Source organism: Thermobia domestica, chromosome 5 (genome assembly GCF_964235325.1).
Source record: "Thermobia domestica chromosome 5, izTheDome1.hap1.1, whole genome shotgun sequence".
Lineage (NCBI taxonomy): Eukaryota > Metazoa > Arthropoda > Insecta > Zygentoma > Lepismatidae > Thermobia > Thermobia domestica.
In genome coordinates this window covers 316,229,521-316,257,139 of record NC_137458.1, presented here as the reverse complement: position 1 = coordinate 316,257,139, position 27,619 = coordinate 316,229,521, and the positions used below count along the sequence as shown (strand labels likewise).

The following is a 27,619-nucleotide window of genomic DNA, read 5'->3' as shown; positions in this document are numbered from 1 at the left end:
CACTACGATCAATGCAAAACGTTATTGCGATTTCCACCTTTTTTCTAATTTGAAAGAGTTTCTGGGTGGTAAAAGTTTGGGAAGTGCTGAAGATTTGGAGAATGCAGTGATCACCTGGCTTAACATGTGAATTCTGAAGCTCGTAAACAGATAGGTCAAATGTTTAAATGAAGGTGGGGATTATGTAGAGGAGTAATGGAAGCTTTGCGTATATAACAAATTGCTTTTTCCAAAAAAAAAAAAAAAAAAAAAAAGTATTTTATTTTTCATTTTGTATAACTAGTCTTTATTTTCTGGATGATCCTCGTATTCAAATGGTCTGTCCCGTATCGTACCTCGTAAAGAAAATTTTATCTCGTCTCGTTTCGTGATCAACCCAACTCCTGGGTGAGGTAAGAATCATTTTTCGCTCTACCTTCGTTCCAGTGCGGCTCTGGAGTTCATCCAACCACTCTAAAACTTAGTGTTGCCCACGAAGTGAGAAATTTCTCATCTCGTCTCGAAAACGAAACGAGAACATTCACGAATAACCCCATTGGTCGACTACCAGTTAAATGGACGATTTCTGCATCTTATAATCAGTGTGTCACTACTATTGGCTAAAGTGACTGTGAGGAGTCGTGAAGCTTGACCTCGATTTACCTATTTCACCACCCAATAAACACGAGGGTGTGTCGCGGTCGTCAACCCCTATTCATAAAATTTTGCCAGTATCTTCTCTAGCGCTATACGGAGAACATCTCTCGAGGGCACAGTGTTGTTGGATTGTCGCTAAGTTTTGTTTTGTAGTTATTGTTGTTTTGTATTTTTGCTCTTCTGGATCCAATTGGCTAAGGATAGAAGTCAGTGGAGACCTTTTGTGAACGCGGCATTAAACCTCCGGGTTTCATAGGCCACAGAGTTAGTTAGTTAGTTAGTTATTATTGTTTAATTCGAATAATTGTTATAATTTTCTAAGTGCTTTTTTCGCTTGTTTGCCATGTCCTTTAAGCTTGGCAACATTGTTTGTGCACTTGTGCTGTTTCACTCTTTCTCAAGTGTGCGTTCGGAAGCCAGCTCCACAAATCGTACCGAATTCTTCCGATGCATCACACGCGAGGGAAAGCCGTTCTATGATTGGTGTAGAGCCCAGGCTTCACGAGTCGTCGCGGTTACTATAGTCGGTTATAATAATAATAATAATAATAATAATTATTATTATTATTATTATTATTATTATTATTATTATTATTATTATTATTATTATTATTATTATTATTATTATTACTAGTAGTAGTCGTTGTTGTTGTTGTTCACCCCAAGGCTTTGACTCACAATACGTTCTAGATTAAAATTGTGATCATGCGATTACACAAATATTAATTCTCAAATACAAATATGGTTACGATTTGTTAACGATAGTTTGCTTCACGTGGACTGGCGGTACAAATTGTTAAATATTATACTGTCTTAAGGATAAAGTCTAGTTTAGAGGAGTGTGTGTCAGAAGTATAGAGAAAGATTTTTTTCTAGCCAGACACAAGGGTTATAGATCCGCCTTTTTGGTGGGATAGCTGTACTGAACATCTCAGCTACATAATCAAATGCTAAACGGCTAATTCGCTTGCGGTCATGGTCGACGTAAAAAATGAAATGAAATCTTTAAGTTTTACGTCCCACGGTTATGCCGATTAGGCTAAAGGAGACGGTGATAATGAGAGATGAGTGAAATGGTGGAATGAAGAAAGTGGGAGGAAACGGGAGAACCCCGAGAAAACCCACGAGCACGGTGTTTGTCCACCACAAAGTCCACACGGCGCGACCTGGGATCGAACCAGGGATCCCAAGCACCGGAGGTGAACGCTCTACCACTGAGCCATCGCGCCCCCTATGGTCGGCGTAAAGGTCAGTATATTAGTCGCGTCGAGAGCAAAGTTGCAGCGTTTAAAGAAATAACGTTACACGATTAAATTTTGAATCAAATTTAAAAAAATGGGTTTTGAAACGTTTCGCATGATAAAGGAAGCCTTCGGTGCGAGGCCGTGTCGAAAGCAAAGTTCTGCGAGGTGTTCCGGGAGGGCATCGTGCTGAACGTCCGTCAACAGCATATACTATTTAAAACATGTAAAAACTAACGGAAGTGTTAAAGTTGGATTGAGGCCTTATGTCAGGATGATAGCGGACACGTCTAATCAATCGAAATCCGTTGTTTATCGAATTCTGACTGAGGATTGGCACATAAGGAAGGTGTATGTGCTAAGAAAATTCCTAATCTGTTGTTTAATGAACAAAAAACCGTGGATTCATTTCGTGTGAATTCATTTCGTGTGTGTGAACGTTGTGAAAGTGAGCCTCAGTTTTTAGACAATGTGGTAACTGGTAGCGAGATGTGAGTCTTCCAATACGATCTCGAATCAAAAAGACGTAGCTCAGAGTGGCACACAAAGGCCTCTCCTTGCCCGAATAAATTTTGCATGAGAAATCGAAGGTGAAAGTAATGCTCATTCTCCATTTCGATGTAAATTATGTAACGCACACTGAATTTGTGCCTGCCGAACAGTCAACAACTACTAGTACGTAAAGGTCCTCAACCCGGTGCGCAAAAGGTGCAACGCATCAGGAAGATGATCGGGGAGACTTGGGTGCTGCATCATGACAATACATTATAGCCTACTTCACCTCTCGTAAGGGAGTTTCTTGCTAAGCACAACGTAGCAATGCTGTTCCACCCACCGTACAGCCCGGATCTGTCACCGTCGGACTGTTTGGTTTCCAAAAATCAAGAGGAGCTTGAAGAGGTATCATTTTAGAACGGTGGAGGAGCTCAAAGCAGCTTTGACGCTCTATTTGAAGGAGTTTCCGTCTCCGATCTCCTATGGGTGTACCGGTAATGGTAGAAACGCTGGTGTGTCGATGGACAAGAGTGCTATTTTTAAGAATTTTAGTGATTTGTATTTAGATCTGTAATAAATAAAATATATATTTTAAAAATTGTTCTTGATTACTTTGGGGAAAGATCTTGTAAAGATGAATAGTATTTTTCTTGCAACAGACGCTTCGAATATGCACTAAAGGTGACGGAAAAGGAAAGTAAGTCCACACGCCTTCTTTATCTATGTTGTACCAGGAATCGAGGTAACTCGACTTACCTTGTTATTGCAGAGGGCCCTTCAATTACATGCCAGTATTGAAAGAATGTTTCCCCTAGTGGATGAGTGGTTAAGCTCTTTCCCTTGTAATCAAGGGATCCAGGGTTCGATTACCGGTGGGGGAACAAGTGGTTCGGATCCCAAGTTAGACTATAGGTCCCATCCTTAGTGCGTCATCATCATGAAATGGAAGGCAATGGCAAACTACCATGGGTTCACCTTGCCCAGGGACCTTCAGGTCAAACACCTACCTTCGGGCAGAACACTACATCATAATCATCATTGAGAAAATTGGGGCCGAGGTGGCTCAGTGGTAGAGAGTTCACCTCTGGTGCTTGGGGTCCCGGGTTCGATCCCAGCCCCCGCCAAGTGAACTTTGTGGTGGACAAACACCGTGTGCGTGGGTTTTCTCGGGGTTCTCCCGTTTCCTCCCACTTTCTTCATTCCACCATTTCACTCATTATTCATCATCACCGTCTCCTTTAGCTTAACCGGCATAACCGTGGGACGTAAACTCAAAGATTTCATTTCATTTTCATCATTGAGAAAATTAGGCCATTTAAAATTACGTTGTAACTTTTGTAACTTGTCATACGTGAACTGCTACTCAAGCAGAGCTGGTATGTTTGCAAAATCACAGCTTGGTTCCTTGTTTGAACTATAAATTTGTAGGGTGGCCAAATTATTTAAAGCACAGGGGTGCACAATATATAAATACGGGCCTGCATAAACGTAGATTATACCTGCAATTACAGTAACTAGCAACCAGTGGTGGATCTAGAAGGTAAAAAAGTGGGGCAGCCAATCCCCAGACTATGATAGGTATATCATGAGTTTATAATTTTTCATGGGTCCAACTTAATTCTCTCCCGATGAATATTATGGCTAGGCTGAACGTTGACATTGTGGACCTCAAGCATTGTTTTACACATTGCATAACATGAAAACTACAACTGAAACTACATCTAATGTTTCAAAGATCTTCCAATAAAGAATAAAAGGCAACGCTTATTATAAACTTCACTCTCTCCCGATGAATATTATGCTAGGTTGGATGTTGACATTGTGGACCTCAAGTATTGTTTTACACATTGCATAACAGAAAAACTGCAACTGAAACTATATCTAATGTTTCAAAGATTTTCCAATAAAGAATAAAAGGCAACGCTTATTATAAACTTCACTCTCTCCTGATGGATATTATGCTAGGTTGGATGTTGACATTGTGGACCTCAAGTATTGTTTTACACATTGCATAACAGAAAAACTACAACTGAAACTATATCTAATGTTTCAAAGATCTTCCAATAAAGAATAAAAGGCAACGCTTATTATAAACTTCACTCTCTCCTGATGGATATTATGCTAGGTTGGATGTTGACATTGTGGACCTCAAGTATTGTTTTACACATTGCATAACAGAAAAACTACAACTGAAACTATATCTAATGTTTCAAAGATCTTCCAATAAAGAATAAAAGGCAACGCTTATTATAAACTTCACTCTCTCCTGATGGATATTATGACTAGGTTGGACGTTGACATTGTGGACCTCAAGTATTGTTTTACACATTGCATAACAGAAAAACTACAACTGAAACTATATCTAATGTTTCAAAGATTTTCCAATAAAGAATAAAAGGCAACGCTTATTATAAACTTCACTCTCTCCCGATGGATATAATGCTAGGTTGGATGTTGACATTGTGGACCTCAAGTATTGTTTTACACATTGCATAACAGAAAAACTACAACTGAAACTATATCTAATGTTTCAAAGATTTTCCAATAAAGAATAAAAGGCAACGCTTATTATAAACTTCACTCTCTCCTGATGGATATTATATCTAGGTTGGATGTTGACATTGTGGACCTCAAGTATTGTTTTACACATTGCATAACAGATAAACTACAACTGAAACTATATCTAATGTTTCAAAGATTTTCCAATAAAGAATAAAAGGCAACGCTTATTACAAACTTCACTCTCTTTCAATGGATATTATGGCTAGGTTGGGCGTTGACATTGTGGACCTCAAGCATTGTTTTACACATTGCATAACAGAAAAACTGCAACTGAAACTATATCTAATGTTTCAAAGATTTTCCAATAAAGAATAAAAGGCAACGCTTATTACAAACTTCACTCTCTTTCAATGGATATTATGGCTAGGTTGGGCGTTGACATTGTGGACCTCAAGCATTGTTTTACACATTGCATACTATATCTAATGTTTCAAAGATTTTCCAATAAAGAATAAAAGGCAACGCTTATTATAAACTTCACTCTCTCCCGATGGATATAATGCTAGGTTGGATGTTGACATTGTGGACCTCAAGTATTGTTTTACACATTTCATAACAGAAAAACTACAACTGAAACTATATCTAATGTTTCAAAGATTTTCCAATAAAGAATAAAAGGCAACGCTTATTATAAACTTCACTCTCTCCTGATGGATATTATATCTAGGTTGGATGTTGACATTGTGGACCTCAAGTATTGTTTTACACATTGCATAACAGAAAAACTGCAACTGAAACTATATCTAATGTTTCAAAGATTTTCCAATAAAGAATAAAAGGCAACGCTTATTATAAACTTCACTCTCTCCTGATGGATATTATGCTAGGTTGGATGTTGACATTGTGGACCTCAAGTATTGTTTTACACATTGCATAACAGAAAAACTACAACTGAAACTATATCTAATGTTTCAAAGATCTTCCAATAAAGAATAAAAGGCAACGCTTATTATAAACTTCACTCTCTCCTGATGGATATTATGCTAGGTTGGATGTTGACATTGTGGACCTCAAGTATTGTTTTACACATTGCATAACAGAAAAACTACAACTGAAACTATATCTAATGTTTCAAAGATCTTCCAATAAAGAATAAAAGGCAACGCTTATTATAAACTTCACTCTCTCCTGATGGATATTATGACTAGGTTGGACGTTGACATTGTGGACCTCAAGTATTGTTTTACACATTGCATAACAGAAAAACTACAACTGAAACTATATCTAATGTTTCAAAGATTTTCCAATAAAGAATAAAAGGCAACGCTTATTACAAACTTCACTCTCTTTCAATGGATATTATGGCTAGGTTGGGCGTTGACATTGTGGACCTCAAGCATTGTTTTACACATTGCATAACAGAAAAACTGCAACTGAAACTATATCTAATGTTTCAAAGATTTTCCAATAAAGAATAAAAGGCAACGCTTATTACAAACTTCACTCTCTTTCAATGCATATTATGGCTAGGTTGGGCGTTGACATTGTGGACCTCAAGCATTGTTTTACACATTGCATAACAGAAAAACTGCAACTGAAACTATATCTAATGTTTCAAAGATTTTCCAATAAAGAATAAAAGGCAACGCTTATTACAAACTTCACTCTCTTTCAATGGATATTATGGCTAGGTTGGGCGTTGACATTGTGGACCTCAAGCATTGTTTTACACATTGCATAACAGAAAAACTGCAACTGAAACTATATCTAATGTTTCAAAGATTTTCCAATAAAGAATAAAAGGCAACGCTTATTACAAACTTCACTCTCTTTCAATGGATATTATGGCTAGGTTGGGCGTTGACATTGTGGACCTCAAGCATTGTTTTACACATTGCATAACAGAAAAACTGCAACTGAAACTATATCTAATGTTTCAAAGATTTTCCAATAAAGAATAAAAGGCAGCGCTTATTATAAACTTCACTCTCTCCCGACGGATATTATATCTAGGTTGGATGTTGACATTGTGGACCTCAAGTGTTGTTTTACACATTGCATAACAGAAAAACTGCAACTGAAACTATATCTAATATTTTTTAAAGATTTTCCAATAAAGAATAAAAAGGCAACGCTTATTATAAACTTCACTCTCTCCCGATGGATATTATGGCTAGGTTGGGCGTTGACATTGTGGACCTCAAGTATTGTTTTACACATTGCATAACAGAAAAACTGCAACTGAAACTATATCTAATGTTTCAAAGATTTTCCAATAAAGAATAAAAGGTAACGCTTATTATAAACTTCACTCTCTCCTGATGAATATTATGGCTAGGTTGGACGTTGACATTGTGGACCTCAAGTATTGTTTTACACATTGCATAACAGAAAAACTGCAACTGAAACTATATCTAATGTTTCAAAGATTTTCCAATAAAGAATAAAAGGCAACGCTTATTACAAACTTCACTCTCTCCCGATGAATATTATGGCTAGGTTGGACGTTGACATTGTGGACCTCAAGTATTGTTTTACACATTGCATAACAGAAAAACTGCAACTGAAACTATATCTAATGTTTCAAAGATCTTCCAATAAAGAATAAAAGGCAACGCTTATTATAAACTTCACTCTCTCCCGATGAATATTATGGCTAGGTTGGACGTTGACATTGTGGACCTCAAGTATTGTTTTACACATTGCATTACAGAAAAACTCCAACTGAAACTATATCTAATGTTTCAAAGATCTTCCAATAAAGAATAAAAGGCAACGCTTATTATAAACTTAACTCTCTGTTGATGGATATTATGGCTAGGTTGGACGTTGACATTGTGGACCTAAAGTATTATTTTACACATTGCATAACAGAAAAACTACAACTGAAACTATATCTAATGTTTCAAAGATTTTCCAATAAAGAATAAAAGGCAACGCTTATTATAAACTTCACTCTCTCCTGATGGATATTATGGCTAGGTTGGACGTTGACATTGTGGACCTCAAGTATTGTTTTACACATTGCATAACAGAAAAACTGCAACTGAAGCTATATCTAATGTTTCAAAGATTTTCCAATAAAGAATAAAAGGCAACGCTTATTACAAACTTCACTCTCTTTCAATGGATATTATGGCTAGGTTGGGCGTTGACATTGTGGACCTCAAGCATTGTTTTACACATTGCATAACAGAAAAACTGCAACTGAAACTATATCTAATGTTTCAAAGATTTTCCAATAAAGAATAAAAGGCAACGCTTATTACAAACTTCACTCTCTTTCAATGGATATTATGGCTAGGTTGGGCGTTGACATTGTGGACCTCAAGCATTGTTTTACACATTGCATAACAGAAAAACTGCAACTGAAACTATATCTAATGTTTCAAAGATTTTCCAATAAAGAATAAAAGGCAACGCTTATTACAAACTTCACTCTCTTTCAATGGATATTATGGCTAGGTTGGGCGTTGACATTTTGGACCTCAAGCATTGTTTTACACATTGCATAACAGAAAAACTGCAACTGAAACTATATCTAATGTTTCAAAGATTTTCCAATAAAGAATAAAAGGCAACGCTTATTACAAACTTCACTCTCTTTCAATGGATATTATGGCTAGGTTGGGCGTTGACATTGTGGACCTCAAGCATTGTTTTACACATTGCATAACAGAAAAACTGCAACTGAAACTATATCTAATGTTTCAAAGATTTTCCAATAAAGAATAAAAGGCAACGCTTATTACAAACTTCACTCTCTTTCAATGGATATTATGGCTAGGTTGGGCGTTGACATTGTGGACCTCAAGTATTGTTTTACACATTGCATAACAGAAAAACTGCAACTGAAACTATATCTAATGTTTCAAAGATTTTCCAATAAAGAATAAAAGGCAACGCTTATTACAAACTTCACTCTCTTTCAATGGATATTATGGCTAGGTTGGGCGTTGACATTGTGGACCTCAAGCATTGTTTTACACATTGCATAACAGAAAAACTGCAACTGAAACTATATCTAATGTTTCAAAGATTTTCCAATAAAGAATAAAAGGCAACGCTTATTACAAACTTCACTCTCTTTCAATGGATATTATGGCTAGGTTGGGCGTTGACATTGTGGACCTCAAGCATTGTTTTACACATTGCATAACAGAAAAACTGCAACTGAAACTATATCTAATGTTTCAAAGATTTTCCAATAAAGAATAAAAGGCAACGCTTATTACAAACTTCACTCTCTTTCAATGGATATTATGGCTAGGTTGGGCGTTGACATTGTGGACCTCAAGCATTGTTTTACACATTGCATAACAGAAAAACTGCAACTGAAACTATATCTAATGTTTCAAAGATTTTCCAATAAAGAATAAAAGGCAACGCTTATTACAAACTTCACTCTCTTTCAATGGATATTATGGCTAGGTTGGGCGTTGACATTGTGGACCTCAAGCATTGTTTTACACATTGCATAACAGAAAAACTGCAACTGAAACTATATCTAATGTTTCAAAGATTTTCCAATAAAGAATAAAAGGCAACGCTTATTACAAACTTCACTCTCTTTCAATGGATATTATGGCTAGGTTGGGCGTTGACATTGTGGACCTCAAGCATTGTTTTACACATTGCATAACAGAAAAACTGCAACTGAAACTATATCTAATGTTTCAAAGATTTTCCAATAAAGAATAAAAGGCAACGCTTATTACAAACTTCACTCTCTTTCAATGGATATTATGGCTAGGTTGGGCGTTGACATTGTGAACCTCAAGCATTGTTTTACACATTGCATAACAGAAAAACTGCAACTGAAACTATATCTAATGTTTCAAAGATTTTCCAATAAAGAATAAAAGGCAACGCTTATTACAAACTTCACTCTCTTTCAATGGATATTATGGCTAGGTTGGGCGTTGACATTGTGGACCTCAAGCATTGTTTTACACATTGCATAACAGAAAAACTGCAACTGAAACTATATCTAATGTTTCAAAGATTTTCCAATAAAGAATAAAAGGCAACGCTTATTATAAACTTCACTCTCTTTCAATGGATATTATGGCTAGGTTGGGCGTTGACATTGTGGACCTCAAGCATTGTTTTACACATTGCATTACAGAAAAACTCCAACTGAAACTATATCTAATGTTTCAAAGATTTTCCAATAAAGAATAAAAGGCAACGCTTATTATAAACTTCACTCTCTCCCGACGGATATTATATCTAGGTTGGATGTTGACATTGTGGACCTCAAGTGTTGTTTCACACATTGCATAACAGAAAAACTGCAACTGAAACTATATCTAATATTTTTTAAAGATTTTCCAATAAAGAATAAAAGGCAACGCTTATTATAAACTTCACTCTCTCCCGATGGATATTATGACTAGGTTGGACGTTGACATTGTGGACCTCAAGTATTGTTTTACACATTGCATAACAGAAAAACTACAACTGAAACTATATCTAATGTTTCAAAGATTTTCCAATAAAGAATAAAAGGCAACGCTTATTACAAACTTCACTCTCTTTCAATGGATATTATGGCTAGGTTGGGCGTTGACATTGTGGACCTCAAGCATTGTTTTACACATTGCATAACAGAAAAACTGCAACTGAAACTATATCTAATGTTTCAAAGATTTTCCAATAAAGAATAAAAGGCAACGCTTATTACAAACTTCACTCTCTTTCAATGGATATTATGGCTAGGTTGGGCGTTGACATTGTGGACCTCAAGCATTGTTTTACACATTGCATAACAGAAAAACTGCAACTGAAACTATATCTAATGTTTCAAAGATTTTCCAATAAAGAATAAAAGGCAACGCTTATTACAAACTTCACTCTCTTTCAATGGATATTATGGCTAGGTTGGGCGTTGACATTGTGGACCTCAAGCATTGTTTTACACATTGCATAACAGAAAAACTGCAACTGAAACTATATCTAATGTTTCAAAGATTTTCCAATAAAGAATAAAAGGCAACGCTTATTACAAACTTCACTCTCTTTCAATGGATATTATGGCTAGGTTGGGCGTTGACATTGTGGACCTCAAGCATTGTTTTACACATTGCATAACAGAAAAACTGCAACTGAAACTATATCTAATGTTTCAAAGATTTTCCAATAAAGAATAAAAGGCAACGCTTATTACAAACTTCACTCTCTTTCAATGGATATTATGGCTAGGTTGGGCGTTGACATTGTGGACCTCAAGCATTGTTTTACACATTGCATAACAGGAAAACTGCAACTGAAACTATATCTAATGTTTCAAAGATTTTCCAATAAAGAATAAAAGGCAACGCTTATTACAAACTTCACTCTCTTTCAATGGATATTATGGCTAGGTTGGGCGTTGACATTGTGGACCTCAAGCATTGTTTTACACATTGCATAACAGAAAAACTGCAACTGAAACTATATCTAATGTTTCAAAGATTTTCCAATAAAGAATAAAAGGCAACGCTTATTACAAACTTCACTCTCTTTCAATGGATATTATGGCTAGGTTGGGCGTTGACATTGTGGACCTCAAGCATTGTTTTACACATTGCATAACAGAAAAACTGCAACTGAAACTATATCTAATGTTTCAAAGATTTTCCAATAAAGAATAAAAGGCAACGCTTATTACAAACTTCACTCTCTTTCAATGGATATTATGGCTAGGTTGGGCGTTGACATTGTGGACCTCAAGCATTGTTTTACACATTGCATTACAGAAAAACTCCAACTGAAACTATATCTAATGTTTCAAAGATTTTCCAATAAAGAATAAAAGGCAGCGCTTATTATAAACTTCACTCTCTCCCGACGGATATTATATCTAAGTTGGATGTTGACATTGTGGACCTCAAGTGTTGTTTTACACATTGCATAACAGAAAAACTGCAACTGAAACTATATCTAATATTTTTTAAAGATTTTCCAATAAAGAATAAAAGGCAACGCTTATTATAAACTTCACTCTCTCCCGATGGATATTATGGCTAGGTTGGGCGTTGACATTGTGGACCTCAAGTATTGTTTTACACATTGCATAACAGAAAAACTGCAACTGAAACTATATCTAATGTTTCAAAGATTTTCCAATAAAGAATAAAAGGTAACGCTTATTATAAACTTCACTCTCTCCTGATGAATATTATGGCTAGGTTGGACGTTGACATTGTGGACCTCAAGTATTGTTTTACACATTGCATAACAGAAAAACTGCAACTGAAACTATATCTAATGTTTCAAAGATTTTCCAATAAAGAATAAAAGGCAACGCTTATTACAAACTTCACTCTCTCCCGATGAATATTATGGCTAGGTTGGACGTTGACATTGTGGACCTCAAGTATTGTTTTACACATTGCATAACAGAAAAACTGCAACTGAAACTATATCTAATGTTTCAAAGATCTTCCAATAAAGAATAAAAGGCAACGCTTATTATAAACTTCACTCTCTCCCGATGAATATTATGGCTAGGTTGGACGTTGACATTGTGGACCTCAAGTATTGTTTTACACATTGCATTACAGAAAAACTCCAACTGAAACTATATCTAATGTTTCAAAGATCTTCCAATAAAGAATAAAAGGCAACGCTTATTATAAACTTAACTCTCTGTTGATGGATATTATGGCTAGGTTGGACGTTGACATTGTGGACCTAAAGTATTATTTTACACATTGCATAACAGAAAAACTACAACTGAAACTATATCTAATGTTTCAAAGATTTTCCAATAAAGAATAAAAGGCAACGCTTATTATAAACTTCACTCTCTCCTGATGGATATTATGGCTAGGTTGGACGTTGACATTGTGGACCTCAAGTATTGTTTTACACATTGCATAACAGAAAAACTGCAACTGAAGCTATATCTAATGTTTCAAAGATTTTCCAATAAAGAATAAAAGGCAACGCTTATTACAAACTTCACTCTCTTTCAATGGATATTATGGCTAGGTTGGGCGTTGACATTGTGGACCTCAAGCATTGTTTTACACATTGCATAACAGAAAAACTGCAACTGAAACTATATCTAATGTTTCAAAGATTTTCCAATAAAGAATAAAAGGCAACGCTTATTACAAACTTCACTCTCTTTCAATGGATATTATGGCTAGGTTGGGCGTTGACATTGTGGACCTCAAGCATTGTTTTACACATTGCATAACAGAAAAACTGCAACTGAAACTATATCTAATGTTTCAAAGATTTTCCAATAAAGAATAAAAGGCAACGCTTATTACAAACTTCACTCTCTTTCAATGGATATTATGGCTAGGTTGGGCGTTGACATTTTGGACCTCAAGCATTGTTTTACACATTGCATAACAGAAAAACTGCAACTGAAACTATATCTAATGTTTCAAAGATTTTCCAATAAAGAATAAAAGGCAACGCTTATTACAAACTTCACTCTCTTTCAATGGATATTATGGCTAGGTTGGGCGTTGACATTGTGGACCTCAAGCATTGTTTTACACATTGCATAACAGAAAAACTGCAACTGAAACTATATCTAATGTTTCAAAGATTTTCCAATAAAGAATAAAAGGCAACGCTTATTACAAACTTCACTCTCTTTCAATGGATATTATGGCTAGGTTGGGCGTTGACATTGTGGACCTCAAGTATTGTTTTACACATTGCATAACAGAAAAACTGCAACTGAAACTATATCTAATGTTTCAAAGATTTTCCAATAAAGAATAAAAGGCAACGCTTATTACAAACTTCACTCTCTTTCAATGGATATTATGGCTAGGTTGGGCGTTGACATTGTGGACCTCAAGCATTGTTTTACACATTGCATAACAGAAAAACTGCAACTGAAACTATATCTAATGTTTCAAAGATTTTCCAATAAAGAATAAAAGGCAACGCTTATTACAAACTTCACTCTCTTTCAATGGATATTATGGCTAGGTTGGGCGTTGACATTGTGGACCTCAAGCATTGTTTTACACATTGCATAACAGAAAAACTGCAACTGAAACTATATCTAATGTTTCAAAGATTTTCCAATAAAGAATAAAAGGCAACGCTTATTACAAACTTCACTCTCTTTCAATGGATATTATGGCTAGGTTGGGCGTTGACATTGTGGACCTCAAGCATTGTTTTACACATTGCATAACAGAAAAACTGCAACTGAAACTATATCTAATGTTTCAAAGATTTTCCAATAAAGAATAAAAGGCAACGCTTATTACAAACTTCACTCTCTTTCAATGGATATTATGGCTAGGTTGGGCGTTGACATTGTGGACCTCAAGCATTGTTTTACACATTGCATAACAGAAAAACTGCAACTGAAACTATATCTAATGTTTCAAAGATTTTCCAATAAAGAATAAAAGGCAACGCTTATTACAAACTTCACTCTCTTTCAATGGATATTATGGCTAGGTTGGGCGTTGACATTGTGGACCTCAAGCATTGTTTTACACATTGCATAACAGAAAAACTGCAACTGAAACTATATCTAATGTTTCAAAGATTTTCCAATAAAGAATAAAAGGCAACGCTTATTACAAACTTCACTCTCTTTCAATGGATATTATGGCTAGGTTGGGCGTTGACATTGTGAACCTCAAGCATTGTTTTACACATTGCATAACAGAAAAACTGCAACTGAAACTATATCTAATGTTTCAAAGATTTTCCAATAAAGAATAAAAGGCAACGCTTATTACAAACTTCACTCTCTTTCAATGGATATTATGGCTAGGTTGGGCGTTGACATTGTGGACCTCAAGCATTGTTTTACACATTGCATAACAGAAAAACTGCAACTGAAACTATATCTAATGTTTCAAAGATTTTCCAATAAAGAATAAAAGGCAACGCTTATTATAAACTTCACTCTCTTTCAATGGATATTATGGCTAGGTTGGGCGTTGACATTGTGGACCTCAAGCATTGTTTTACACATTGCATTACAGAAAAACTCCAACTGAAACTATATCTAATGTTTCAAAGATTTTCCAATAAAGAATAAAAGGCAACGCTTATTATAAACTTCACTCTCTCCCGACGGATATTATATCTAGGTTGGATGTTGACATTGTGGACCTCAAGTGTTGTTTTACACATTGCATAACAGAAAAACTGCAACTGAAACTATATCTAATATTTTTTAAAGATTTTCCAATAAAGAATAAAAGGCAACGCTTATTATAAACTTCACTCTCTCCCGATGGATATTATGGCTAGGTTGGGCGTTGACATTGTGGACCTCAAGTATTGTTTTACACATTGCATAACAGAAAAACTGCAACTGAAACTATATCTAATGTTTCAAAGATTTTCCAATAAAGAATAAAAGGTAACGCTTATTATAAACTTCACTCTCTCCTAATGAATATTATGGCTAGGTTGGACGTTGACATTGTGGACCTCAAGCATTGTTTTACACATTGCATAACAGAAAAACTGCAACTGAAACTATATCTAATGTTTCAAAGATTTTCCAATAAAGAATAAAAGGCAACGCTTATTACAAACTTCACTCTCTTTCAATGGATATTATGGCTAGGTTGGGCGTTGACATTGTGGACCTCAAGCATTGTTTTACACATTGCATAACAGAAAAACTGCAACTGAAACTATATCTAATGTTTCAAAGATTTTCCAATAAAGAATAAAAGGCAACGCTTATTACAAACTTCACTCTCTTTCAATGGATATTATGGCTAGGTTGGGCGTTGACATTGTGGACCTCAAGCATTGTTTTACACATTGCATAACAGAAAAACTGCAACTGAAACTATATCTAATGTTTCAAAGATTTTCCAATAAAGAATAAAAGGCAACGCTTATTACAAACTTCACTCTCTTTCAATGGATATTATGGCTAGGTTGGGCGTTGACATTGTGGACCTCAAGCATTGTTTTACACATTGCATAACAGAAAAACTGCAACTGAAACTATATCTAATGTTTCAAAGATTTTCCAATAAAGAATAAAAGGCAACGCTTATTACAAACTTCACTCTCTTTCAATGGATATTATGGCTAGGTTGGGCGTTGACATTGTGGACCTCAAGCATTGTTTTACACATTGCATAACAGAAAAACTGCAACTGAAACTATATCTAATGTTTCAAAGATTTTCCAATAAAGAATAAAAGGCAACGCTTATTACAAACTTCACTCTCTTTCAATGGATATTATGGCTAGGTTGGGCGTTGACATTGTGGACCTCAAGCATTGTTTTACACATTGCATAACAGAAAAACTGCAACTGAAACTATATCTAATGTTTCAAAGATTTTCCAATAAAGAATAAAAGGCAACGCTTATTATAAACTTCACTCTCTCCTGATGGATATTATGGCTAGGTTGGGCGTTGACATTGTGGACCTCAAGCATTGTTTTACACATTGCATAACAGAAAAACTGCAACTGAAACTATATCTAATGTTTCAAAGATTTTCCAATAAAGAATAAAAGGCAACGCTTATTACAAACTTCACTCTCTTTCAATGGATATTATGGCTAGGTTGGGCGTTGACATTGTGAACCTCAAGCATTGTTTTACACATTGCATAACAGAAAAACTGCAACTGAAACTATATCTAATGTTTCAAAGATTTTCCAATAAAGAATAAAAGGCAACGCTTATTACAAACTTCACTCTCTTTCAATGGATATTATGGCTAGGTTGGGCGTTGACATTGTGGACCTCAAGCATTGTTTTACACATTGCATAACAGAAAAACTGCAACTGAAACTATATCTAATGTTTCAAAGATTTTCCAATAAAGAATAAAAGGCAACGCTTATTACAAACTTCACTCTCTTTCAATGGATATTATGGCTAGGTTGGGCGTTGACATTGTGGACCTCAAGCATTGTTTTACACATTGCATTACAGAAAAACTCCAACTGAAACTATATCTAATGTTTCAAAGATTTTCCAATAAAGAATAAAAGGCAACGCTTATTATAAACTTCACTCTCTCCCGACGGATATTATATCTAGGTTGGATGTTGACATTGTGGACCTCAAGTGTTGTTTTACACATTGCATAACAGAAAAACTGCAACTGAAACTATATCTAATGTTTCAAAGATTTTCCAATAAAGAATAAAAGGCAACGCTTATTACAAACTTCACTCTCTTTCAATGGATATTATGGCTAGGTTGGGCGTTGACATTGTGAACCTCAAGCATTGTTTTACACATTGCATAACAGAAAAACTGCAACTGAAACTATATCTAATGTTTCAAAGATTTTCCAATAAAGAATAAAAGGCAACGCTTATTACAAACTTCACTCTCTTTCAATGGATATTATGGCTAGGTTGGGCGTTGACATTGTGGACCTCAAGCATTGTTTTACACATTGCATAACAGAAAAACTGCAACTGAAACTATATCTAATGTTTCAAAGATTTTCCAATAAAGAATAAAAGGCAACGCTTATTACAAACTTCACTCTCTTTCAATGGATATTATGGCTAGGTTGGGCGTTGACATTGTGGACCTCAAGCATTGTTTTACACATTGCATTACAGAAAAACTCCAACTGAAACTATATCTAATGTTTCAAAGATTTTCCAATAAAGAATAAAAGGCAACGCTTATTATAAACTTCACTCTCTCCCGACGGATATTATATCTAGGTTGGATGTTGACATTGTGGACCTCAAGTGTTGTTTTACACATTGCATAACAGAAAAACTGCAACTGAAACTATATCTAATATTTTTTTGAAGATTTTCCAATAAAGAATAAAAGGCAACGCTTATTATAAACTTCACTCTCTCCCGATGGATATTATGGCTAGGTTGGGCGTTGACATTGTGGACCTCAAGTATTGTTTTACACATTGCATAACAGAAAAACTGCAACTGAAACTATATCTAATGTTTCAAAGATTTTCCAATAAAGAATAAAAGGTAACGCTTATTATAAACTTCACTCTCTCCTGATGAATATTATGGCTAGGTTGGACGTTGACATTGTGGACCTCAAGTATTGTTTTACACATTGCGTAACAGAAAAACTGCAACAGAAACTATATCTAATGTTTCAAAGATTTTCCAATAAAGAATAAAAGGCAACGCTTATTACAAACTTCACTCTCTCCCGACGAATATTATGGCTAGGTTGGACGTTGACATTGTGGACCTCAAGTATTGTTTTACACATTGCATAACAGAAAAACTGCAACTGAAACTATATCTAATGTTTCAAAGATCTTCCAATAAAGAATAAAAGGCAACGCTTATTATAAACTTCACTCTCTCCCGATGAATATTATGGCTAGGTTGGACGTTGACATTGTGGACCTCAAGTATTGTTTTACACATTGCATTACAGAAAAACTCCAACTGAAACTATATCTAATGTTTCAAAGATCTTCCAATAAAGAATAAAAGGCAACGCTTATTATAAACTTAACTCTCTGTTGATGGATATTATGGCTAGGTTGGACGTTGACATTGTGGACCTCAAGTATTGTTTTACACATTGCATTACAAAAAAACTCCAACTGAAACTATATCTAATGTTTCAAAGATCTTCCAATAAAGAATAAAAGGCAACGCTTATTATAAACTTAACTCTCTGTTGATGGATATTATGGCTAGGTTGGACGTTGACATTGTGGACCTCAAGTATTATTTTACACATTGCATAACAGAAAAACTGCAACTGAAACTATATCTAATGTTTCAAAGATCTTCCAATAAAGAATAAAAGGCAACGCTTATTATAAACTTCACTCTCTCCCGATGGATATTATGGCTAGGTTGGGCGTTGACATTGTGGACCTCAAGTATTGTTTTACACATTGCATAACAGAAAAAATACAACTGAAACTATATCTAATGTTTGAAAGATTTTCCAATAAAGAATAAAAGGCAACGCTTATTATAAACTTCACTCTCCCCTGATGAATATTATGACTAGGTTGGACGTTGACATTGTGGACCTCAAGTATTGTTTTACACATTGCATTACAGAAAAACTCCAACTGAAACTATATCTAATGTTTCAAAGATCTTCCAATAAGGAATAAAAGGCAACGCTTATTATAAACTTAACTCTCTGTTGATGGATATTATGGCTAGGTTGGGCGTTGACATTGTGGACCTCAAGTATTGTTTTACACATTACATAACAGAAAAACTACAACTGAAACTATATCTAATGTTTCAAAGATTTTCCAATAAAGAATAAAAGGTAACGCTTATTATAAACTTAACTCTCTGCTGATGAATATTATGGCTAGGTTGGACGTTGACATTGTGGACCTCAAGTATTGTTTTACACATTGCATAACAGAAAAACTGCAACTGAAACTATATCTAATGTTTCAAAGATTTTCCAATAAAGAATAAAAGGCAACGCTTATTATAAACTTCACTCTCCCCTGATGAATATTATGACTAGGTTGGACGTTGACATTGTGGACCTCAAGTATTGTTTTACACATTGCATTACAGAAAAACTCCAACTGAAACTATATCTAATGTTTCAAAGATCTTCCAATAAAGAATAAAAGGCAACGCTTATTATAAACTTAACTCTCTGTTGATGGATATTATGGCTAGGCTGAACGTTGACATTGTGGACCTCAAGTATTGTTTTACACATTGCATAACAGAAAAAATACAACTGAAACTATATCTAATGTTTCAAAGATTTTCCAATAAAGAATAAAAGGCAACGCTTATTATAAACTTCACTCTCCCCTGATGAATATTATGACTAGGTTGGACGTTGACATTGTGGACCTCAAGTATTGTTTTACACATTGCATTACAGAAAAACTCCAACTGAAACTATATCTAATGTTTCAAAGATCTTCCAATAAAGAATAAAAGGCAACGCTTATTATAAACTTCACTCTCTCCCGATGGATATTATGGCTAGGTTGGGCGTTGACATTGTGGACCTCAAGTATTGTTTTACACATTGCATAACAGAAAAACTGCAACTGAAACTATATCTAATGTTTCAAAGATTTTCCAATAAAGAATAAAAGGCAACGCTTATTATAAACTTAACTCTCTGTTGATGGATATTATGGCTAGGTTGGGCGTTGACATTGTGGACCTCAAGTATTGTTTTACACATTGCATAACAGAAAAACTCCAACTGAAACTATATCTAATGTTTCAAAGATTTTCCAATAAAGAATAAAAGGCAACGCTTATTATAAACTTCACTCTCCCCTGATGAATATTATGACTAGGTTGGACGTTGACATTGTGGACCTCAAGTATTGTTTTACACATTGCATTACAGAAAAACTCCAACTGAAACTATATCTAATGTTTCAAAGATCTTCCAATAAAGAATAAAAGGCAACGCTTATTATAAACTTCACTCTCCCCTGATGAATATTATGACTAGGTTGGGCGTTGACATTGTGGACCTCAAGTATTGTTTTACACATTGCATAACAGAAAAACTGCAACTGAAACTATATCTAATGTTTCAAAGATTTTCCAATAAAGAATAAAAGGCAACGCTTATTATAAACTTCTCTCTCTCCTGATGAATATTATGGCTAGGTTGGACGTTGACATTGTGCACCTCAAGTATTGTTTTACACATTGCATTACAGAAAAACTCCAACTGAAACTATATCTAATGTTTCAAAGATCTTCCAATAAAGAATAAAAGGCAACGCTTATTATAAACTTAACTCTCTGTTGATGGATATTATGGCTAGGTTGGGCGTTGACATTGTGGACCTCAAGTATTGTTTTACACATTGCATAACAGAAAAACTGCAACTGAAACTATATCTAATGTTTCAAAGATTTTCCAATAAAGAATAAAAGGCAACGCTTATTATAAACTTCTCTCTCTCCTGATGAATATTATGGCTAGGTTGGACGTTGACATTGTGGACCTCAAGTATTGTTTTACACATTGCATAACAGAAAAACTCCAACTGAAACTATATCTAATGTTTCAAAGATCTTCCAATAAAGAATAAAAGGCAACGCTTATTATAAACTTAACTCTCTGTTGATGGATATTATGGCTAGGCTGAACGTTGACATTGTGGACCTCAAGTATTGTTTTACACATTGCATAACAGAAAAACTGCAACTGAAACTATATCTAATGTTTCAAAGATCTTCCAATAAAGAATAAAAGGCAACGCTTATTATAAACTTAACTCTCTGTTGATGGATATTATGGCTAGGCTGAACATTGACATTGTGGACCTCAAGTATTGTTTTACACATTGCATAACAGAAAAACTGCAACTGAAACTATATCTAATGTTTCAAAGATCTTCCAATAAAGAATAAAAGGCAACGCTTATTATAAACTTCACTCTCTGTTGATGGATATTATGGCTAGGCTGAACGTTGACATTGTGGACCTCAAGTATTGTTTTACACATTGCATAACAGAAAAACTGCAACTGAAACTATATCTAATGTTTCAAAGATCTTCCAATAAAGAATAAAAGGCAACGCTTATTATAAACTTAACTCTCTGTTGATGGATATTATGGCTAGGCTGAACGTTGACATTGTGGACCTCAAGTATTGTTTTACACATTGCATAACAGAAAAACTGCAACTGAAACTATATCTAATGTTTCAAAGATCTTCCAATAAAGAATAAAAGGCAACGCTTATTATAAACTTAACTCTCTGTTGATGGATATTATGGCTAGGCTGAACGTTGACATTGTGGACCTCAAGTATTGTTTTACACATTGCATAACAGAAAAACTGCAAACGAAACTATATCTAATGTTTCAAAGATCTTCCAATAAAGAATAAAAGGCAACGCTTATTATAAACTTCACTCTCTCCCGATGGATATTATGGCTAGGTTGGGCGTTGACATTGTGGACCTCAAGTATTGTTTTACACATTGCATAACAGAAAAAATACAACTGAAACTATATCTAATGTTTGAAAGATTTTCCAATAAAGAATAAAAGGCAACGCTTATTATAAACTTCACTCTCCCCTGATGAATATTATGACTAGGTTGGACGTTGACATTGTGGACCTCAAGTATTGTTTTACACATTGCATTACAGAAAAACTCCAACTGAAACTATATCTAATGTTTCAAAGATCTTCCAATAAGGAATAAAAGGCAACGCTTATTATAAACTTAACTCTCTGTTGATGGATATTATGGCTAGGTTGGGCGTTGACATTGTGGACCTCAAGTATTGTTTTACACATTACATAACAGAAACACTACAACTGAAACTATATCTAATGTTTCAAAGATTTTCCAATAAAGAATAAAAGGTAACGCTTATTATAAACTTAACTCTCTGCTGATGAATATTATGGCTAGGTTGGACGTTGACATTGTGGACCTCAAGTATTGTTTTACACATTGCATAACAGAAAAACTGCAACTGAAACTATATCTAATGTTTCAAAGATTTTCCAATAAAGAATAAAAGGCAACGCTTATTATAAACTTCACTCTCCCCTGATGAATATTATGACTAGGTTGGACGTTGACATTGTGGACCTCAAGTATTGTTTTACACATTGCATTACAGAAAAACTCCAACTGAAACTATATCTAATGTTTCAAAGATCTTCCAATAAAGAATAAAAGGCAACGCTTATTATAAACTTAACTCTCTGTTGATGGATATTATGGCTAGGCTGAACGTTGACATTGTGGACCTCAAGTATTGTTTTACACATTGCATAACAGAAAAAATACAACTGAAACTATATCTAATGTTTCAAAGATTTTCCAATAAAGAATAAAAGGCAACGCTTATTATAAACTTCACTCTCCCCTGATGAATATTATGACTAGGTTGGACGTTGACATTGTGGACCTCAAGTATTGTTTTACACATTGCATTACAGAAAAACTCCAACTGAAACTATATCTAATGTTTCAAAGATCTTCCAATAAAGAATAAAAGGCAACGCTTATTATAAACTTCACTCTCTCCCGATGGATATTATGGCTAGGTTGGGCGTTGACATTGTGGACCTCAAGCATTGTTTTACACATTGCATAACAGAAAAACTGCAACTGAAACTATATCTAATGTTTCAAAGATTTTCCAATAAAGAATAAAAGGCAACGCTTATTATAAACTTAACTCTCTGTTGATGGATATTATGGCTAGGTTGGGCGTTGACATTGTGGACCTCAAGTATTGTTTTACACATTGCATAACAGAAAAACTCCAACTGAAACTATATCTAATGTTTCAAAGATCTTCCAATAAAGAATAAAAGGCAACGCTTATTATAAACTTAACTCTCTGTTGATGGATATTAGGGCTAGGTTGGGCGTTGACATTGTGGACCTCAAGTATTGTTTTACACATTGCATAACAGAAAAACTCCAACTGAAACTATATCTAATGTTTCAAAGATTTTCCAATAAAGAATAAAAGGCAACGCTTATTATAAACTTCACTCTCCCCTGATGAATATTATGACTAGGTTGGGCGTTGACATTGTGGACCTCAAGTATTGTTTTACACATTGCATAACAGAAAAACTGCAACTGAAACTATATCTAATGTTTCAAAGATTTTCCAATAAAGAATAAAAGGCAACGCTTATTATAAACTTCTCTCTCTCCTGATGAATATTATGGCTAGGTTGGACGTTGACATTGTGGACCTCAAGTATTGTTTTACACATTGCATTACAGAAAAACTCCAACTGAAACTATATCTAATGTTTCAAACATCTTCCAATAAAGAATAAAAGGCAACGCTTATTATAAACTTAACTCTCTGTTGATGGATATTATGGCTAGGTTGGGCGTTGACATTGTGGACCTCAAGTATTGTTTTACACATTGCATAACAGAAAAACTGCAACTGAAACTATATCTAATGTTTCAAAGATTTTCCAATAAAGAATAAAAGGCAACGCTTATTATAAACTTCTCTCTCTCCTGATGAATATTATGGCTAGGTTGGAGTTTGACATTGTGGACCTCAAGTATTGTTTTACACATTGCATAACAGAAAAACTCCAACTGAAACTATATCTAATGTTTCAAAGATCTTCCAATAAAGAATAAAAGGCAACGCTTATTATAAACTTAACTCTCTGTTGATGGATATTATGGCTAGGCTGAACGTTGACATTGTGGACCTCAAGTATTGTTTTACACATTGCATAACAGAAAAACTGACTGAAACTATATCTAATGTTTCAAAGATCTTCCAATAAAGAATAAAAGGCAACGCTTATTATAAACTTCACTCTCCCCTGATGAATATTATGACTAGGTTGGACGTTGACATTGTGGACCTCAAGTATTGTTTTACACATTGCATTACAGAAAAACTCCAACTGAAACTATATCTAATGCTTCAAAGATCTTCCAATAAAGAATAAAAGGCAACGCTTATTATAAACTTCACTCTCTCCCGATGGATATTATGGCTAGGTTGGGCGTTGACATTGTGGACCTCAAGTATTGTTTTACACATTGCATAACAGAAAAACTGCAACTGAAACTATATCTAATGTTTCAAAGATTTTCCAATAAAGAATAAAAGGCAACGCTTATTATAAACTTAACTCTCTGTTGATGGATATTATGGCTAGGTTGGGCGTTGACATTGTGGACCTCAAGTATTGTTTTACACATTGCATAACAGAAAAACTCCAACTGAAACTATATCTAATGTTTCAAAGATTTTCCAATAAAGAATAAAAGGCAACGCTTATTATAAACTTCACTCTCCCCTGATGAATATTATGACTAGGTTGGACGTTGACATTGTGGACCTCAAGTATTGTTTTACACATTGCATAACAGAAAAACTGCAACTGAAACTATATCTAATGTTTCAAAGATTTTCCAATAAAGAATAAAAGGCAACGCTTATTATAAACTTCTCTCTCTCCTGATGAATATTATGGCTAGGTTGGACGTTGACATTGTGGACCTCAAGTATTGTTTTACACATTGCATTACAGAAAAACTCCAACTGAAACTATATCTAATGTTTCAAAGATCTTCCAATAAAGAATAAAAGGCAACGCTTATTATAAACTTAACTCTCTGTTGATGGATATTATGGCTAGGTTGGGCGTTGACATTGTGGACCTCAAGTATTGTTTTACACATTGCATAACAGAAAAACTGCAACTGAAACTATATCTAATGTTTCAAAGATTTTCCAATAAAGAATAAAAGGCAACGCTTATTATAAACTTCTCTCTCTCCTGATGAATATTATGGCTAGGTTGGACGTTGACATTGTGGACCTCAAGTATTGTTTTACACATTGCATAACAGAAAAACTCCAACTGAAACTATATCTAATGTTTCAAAGATCTTCCAATAAAGAATAAAAGGCAACGCTTATTATAAACTTAACTCTCTGTTGATGGATATTATGGCTAGGCTGAACGTTGACATTGTGGACCTCAAGTATTGTTTTACACATTGCATAACAGAAAAACTGCAACTGAAACTATATCTAATGTTTCAAAGATCTTCCAATAAAGAATAAAAAGCAACGCTTATTATAAACTTAACTCTCTGTTGATGGATATTATGGCTAGGCTGAACATTGACATTGTGGACCTCAAGTATTGTTTTACACATTGCATAACAGAAAAACTGCAACTGAAACTATATCTAATGTTTCAAAGATCTTCCAATAAAGAATAAAAGGCAACGCTTATTATAAACTTCACTCTCTGTTGATGGATATTATGGCTAGGCTGAACGTTGACATTGTGGACCTCAAGTATTGTTTTACACATTGCATAACAGAAAAACTGCAACTGAAACTATATCTAATGTTTCAAAGATCTTCCAATAAAGAATAAAAGGCAACGCTTATTATAAACTTAACTCTCTGTTGATGGATATTATGGCTAGGCTGAACGTTGACATTGTGGACCTCAAGTATTGTTTTACACATTGCATAACAGAAAAACTGCAACTGAAACTATATCTAATGTTTCAAAGATCTTCCAATAAAGAATAAAAGGCAACGCTTATTATAAACTTAACTCTCTGTTGATGGATATTATGGCTAGGCTGAACGTTGACATTGTGGACCTCAAGTATTGTTTTACACATTGCATAACAGAAAAACTGCAACTGAAACTATATCTAATGTTTCAAAGATCTTCCAATAAAGAATAAAAGGCAACGCTTATTATAAACTTCACTCTCTCCCGATGGATATTATGGCTAGGTTGGGCGTTGACATTGTGGACCTCAAGTATTGTTTTACACATTGCATAACAGAAAAACTGCAACTGAAACTATATCTAATGTTTCAAAGATTTTCCAATAAAGAATAAAAGGCAACGCTTATTATAAACTTCTCTCTCTCCTGATGAATATTATGGCTAGGTTGGACGTTGACATTGTGGACCTCAAGTATTGTTTTACACATTGCATTACAGAAAAACTCCAACTGAAACTATATCTAATGTTTCAAAGATCTTCCAATAAAGAATAAAAGGCAACGCTTATTATAAACTTAACTCTCTGTTGATGGATATTATGGCTAGGTTGGGCGTTGACATTGTGGACCTCAAGTATTGTTTTACACATTGCATAACAGAAAAACTGCAACTGAAACTATATCTAATGTTTCAAAGATTTTCCAATAAAGAATAAAAGGCAACGCTTATTATAAACTTCTCTCTCTCCTGATGAATATTATGGCTAGGTTGGACGTTGACATTGTGGACCTCAAGTATTGTTTTACACATTGCATAACAGAAAAACTCCAACTGAAACTATATCTAATGTTTCAAAGATCTTCCAATAAAGAATAAAAGGCAACGCTTATTATAAACTTAACTCTCTGTTGATGGATATTATGGCTAGGCTGAACGTTGACATTGTGGACCTCAAGTATTGTTTTACACATTGCATAACAGAAAAACTGCAACTGAAACTATATCTAATGTTTCAAAGATCTTCCAATAAAGAATAAAAAGCAACGCTTATTATAAACTTAACTCTCTGTTGATGGATATTATGGCTAGGCTGAACATTGACATTGTGGACCTCAAGTATTGTTTTACACATTGCATAACAGAAAAACTGCAACTGAAACTATATCTAATGTTTCAAAGATCTTCCAATAAAGAATAAAAGGCAACGCTTATTATAAACTTAACTCTCTGTTGATGGATATTATGGCTAGGCTGAACGTTGACATTGTGGACCTCAAGTATTGTTTTACACATTGCATAACAGAAAAACTGCAACTGAAACTATATCTAATGTTTCAAAGATCTTCCAATAAAGAATAAAAGGCAACGCTTATTATAAACTTAACTCTCTGTTGATGGATATTATGGCTAGGCTGAACGTTGACATTGTGGACCTCAAATATTGTTTTACACATTGCATAACAGAAAAACTGCAACTGAAACTATATCTAATGTTTCAAAGATCTTCCAATAAAGAATAAAAGGCAACGCTTATTATAAACTTCACTCTCTCCCGATGGATATTATGGCTAGGTTGGGCGTTGACATTGTGGACCTCAAGTATTGTTTTACACATTGCATAACAGAAAAAATACAACTGAAACTATATCTAATGTTTGAAAGATTTTCCAATAAAGAATAAAAGGCAACGCTTATTATAAACTTCACTCTCCCCTGATGAATATTATGACTAGGTTGGACGTTGACATTGTGGACCTCAAGTATTGTTTTACACATTGCATTACAGAAAAACTCCAACTGAAACTATATCTAATGTTTCAAAGATCTTCCAATAAGGAATAAAAGGC

At 34.5% G+C, this 27,619-nt stretch overlaps 1 protein-coding gene and 1 non-coding gene across 2 annotated transcripts in view; both read right to left on the bottom strand.

Annotated features, from left to right (window-relative positions):
• The window catches only part of Rsph3 (Radial spoke head protein 3), a 349,537-nt gene that overhangs the window by 283,058 nt on the left and 38,860 nt on the right, over window positions 1–27,619 (bottom strand). The window lies entirely within an intron of this gene.
• On the bottom strand, window positions 1,794–1,865 carry TRNAR-CCG (transfer RNA arginine (anticodon CCG)). Its single transcript has one exon. It is a non-coding gene; the product is annotated as a tRNA-Arg (tRNA).